This window comes from Capsicum annuum, chromosome 1, assembly GCF_002878395.1.
Source record: "Capsicum annuum cultivar UCD-10X-F1 chromosome 1, UCD10Xv1.1, whole genome shotgun sequence".
Lineage (NCBI taxonomy): Eukaryota > Viridiplantae > Streptophyta > Magnoliopsida > Solanales > Solanaceae > Capsicum > Capsicum annuum.
In genome coordinates, this window is record NC_061111.1 from 5,353,229 (window position 1) to 5,356,605 (window position 3,377).

Genomic DNA, 3,377 nt, shown 5'->3' on the forward strand with positions numbered 1-3,377 from the left:
ATGCTGATCATGACTCTGTATATGCACTGGATCGATGTAGTCTTTATCAGGATGTTGGAGCATTGAAGACAGAGTGGCTAAAGCATCAGCAATTTCATTATGAATCCTTGGAATATGCCTAAATTTTACTAACACAAACTGTTGACATAGCTCCTGCAAGCATTGTCGATACGGGATGAGCTTTAAATCTTGCGTCTCCCAATCGCCTTGAATTTGATGGAAGAGCAAATCCGAATCTCCCAACCCCAATAATTCCTGGACTCCCATATCAACAGCTAACCTTAAACCAAGAATGCAAGCTTCAGACTCTGCCATATTGTTAGTACAGTAGAATCGAAGTTGTGCTATTATCGGGAAATGTTGTCCCGATTCAGAGATAAAAACCGCAACTATTCTGACTCCTTCCATATTGACAGCTCCATTGAAAAATAACCTTCAACTAGGATCAACATCTATAACGACTTCATCGACACACGACACTTCTTCGTCAGGAAAATATGTCTTTAATGGCTCGTACTCTTCATCGATGGGTTCTTAGCAAGATAATCTGCAAAGGCTTGGGCTTTCATGGCAGTCCGGCTCACATATACAATGTAGAACTCGATAAGCAATATTTGCCACTTTGCCAATCGACCCGTCGGCATAGGCTTCTGAAAGATATACTTCAAAGGATCCATGTGGGAGATGAGATAAGTAGTATAGGATGAGAGATAATGCTTCAACTTCTGTGCTACCCAAGTTAGGGCACAACACGTCCTTTCAAGAAGAGTATACCTGGCCTCATATGCGGTGAACTTCTTACTAAGATAATAAATAGCCTAATCCTTTTTTCCTGTGACATCATGTTGACCTAGGACACAATCGAAAGAATTGTCCATGACTGATAAATATAAGATCAAAGGCCTACCAGGATCTGGAGGTACCAGCACGGGCGAATTTGACAAATATCTTTTGATTCGATCGAACGCTTCCTGATATTCTTCAGTCCATTTTACCGCAGCACTCTTTTTCAGCAACTTGAATATGGGCTCACAAGTGGTCGTGAGTTGAGCAATAAACCTGCTAATGTAGTTCAATGTACCAAGAAAACTCATCACCTCTGTTCTATTCTTTGGCGGGGGCAATTCCTGAATGGCTTTGATTTTTAAGGGATCTAATTCAATTCCCCGATGGCTGACTACAAACCCCAATAGCTTTCCTGATGGAACTCCAAATACACATTTTGCCGGGTTGAGTTTGAGATTATTCCTGCGAAGCCTTTCGAAAAACTTTCTTAAATCATTAACATAGTCAGCCTGACTTTTTGACTTAATAATCACATCATCCACGTAGACCTCAATCTCCTTATGCATCATGTCATGAAACATAGTGGTCATGGCTCTCATATATGTTGCTCCAGCATTCTTCAAACCGAACGGCATAGCAATCCATAAAAGAGGCAACCTCGTGTTTAACACAATTGTCCAACAAAATGTGGATGTTGGGCAATGGAAAATCATCTTTCGGACTTGCTCTGTTTGAATCATGGTAATCAATACACACTCAAATTTTGCCATCTTTTTTTGATACGGGAACAACATTGGATAGCCACCTGGGATAGCGAGCCACTCGAATTACTTTGGCTTCAAGTTGTTTCATGATTCCCTCTTTAATTTTAATACTTACATCCGTTTTAAACTTCCTCAACTTCTGTTTGACAGGAGGGAACGCAGGATCAATTGGCAATTTGTGAGCCACTAATTCAGTGCTTAAACCAGGCATATCATCATAAGACCATGCAAAAACATCCTTATAATCCATTAATGCTTGAACCATTCCATCTTTTAGCTGTGGCAAAACATGTACACTAATTTTAGTTTCCCTAACATCTTCTTGATCCCCTAGATTTATTGGCTCAGTCTTATTCAAATTAGGATTCAGTTTGTCTTCAAACTGTTCCAACTCTTTGCTTATTTCTTCTAGTGCTTTTTCTTCATCATATTTCCCATCCTGCTTCATTACATCTTGATTAGTTTGGATTTTAATATCAGGCTGAAAATTCCACATGCATGTCATGTCATTAGAATCAGCATAAAGAGAACTATGTAAGAAAAGAAAAACAAAATATATTAGACACAAAACAAAATTGGACATTACATTTCATTAAATAAAAAGATAGAAGGGTTTAAACACAGACACCAACATAACATAAACAAACTAAAATCCAAATTACAACCCTGAAGTAACTCGGATAAACAGAAAGAAAAACAAAATAAACTACCAAAACTCCCTCCTGATGGGAGAGGAGTGACTTCCCAATTATTGAGCCGGACAGCTGGACCTATGAATTGTACGTCGGCCATACTGGTACCTTCTCCTGCTTCGACCATATCAACTTTAATAAAAAGGTTCTGGAAGTCATCAACCAATTCAACTTCAAATTTCACATGCTTTGTGACACCGCTCTTAACAAATGATTCACTGAGTAGTGGCATTGGGCGAGGGAGTGACCATGTTTCCTTTTTCCTTCCCTTGGCTTTCTTCAGATCTTCAGCTGTAGGCTCAAATCCCAGACCAAACATACCTACATTCTCATTCGGACATATGGGATGAACTATACCGTGCAGAGACGCTCCCAAACCCTTTCCTGGCTCAAATCCATATTTCTAAAGTTCACTCACCATCATGATAGAAGCAGAAGACAATTGCGGTCCTGGTATAGCCTGTCATTCAAGTATACGATTCACTGGCACTGTATCAAAAATTTGATAGACGAATGTCTCCTCTACGTTATTTGCTTCAATAAAAGACAAGGGAGAATCTTCGTTGGCTGACAAATCTCCTTCACCATGAATAACTACTTCTTGCCTGTCATGCTCAAACTTAATCATTTGGTGCAGTGTAGATGCAACCGCCTTGGCCTTGTGGATCCACAGCCTTCCCAATAATAGATTGTAAGAGGAGTCTACATTTAATACTTGAAACTCTATGGCGAACTTAACAGGCCCTATGGTCAACATTAGTTCTATTTTGCCAATGGAATTTGATTTTGCACCATCGAAAGCCCTAACACATACATTGTTGGGCCTGATCCTGTCAGCACCAATATTTAACTTTTGCAAAGTAGAAATAGGGCAGATATTTGCACCTAAACCTCCATCAATCATAACATGAGTGACGTAGAAATCTTCACACTTCACTGTAATGTAAAGGCCCCGGTTATGCCCTGTACCTCCAACAGGCAATTCATCATCCGAAAAGCTGATCCGATTGACCTCAAAGATTTTTCCAACCATTTTCTCAAGCTGGTTGATTGTAATCTCCCTTGGAACATATGCTTCATTTAATACCTTCAGTAAAACATCACGATGCTCTTTGGAGTGCAACAGCAAAGATAA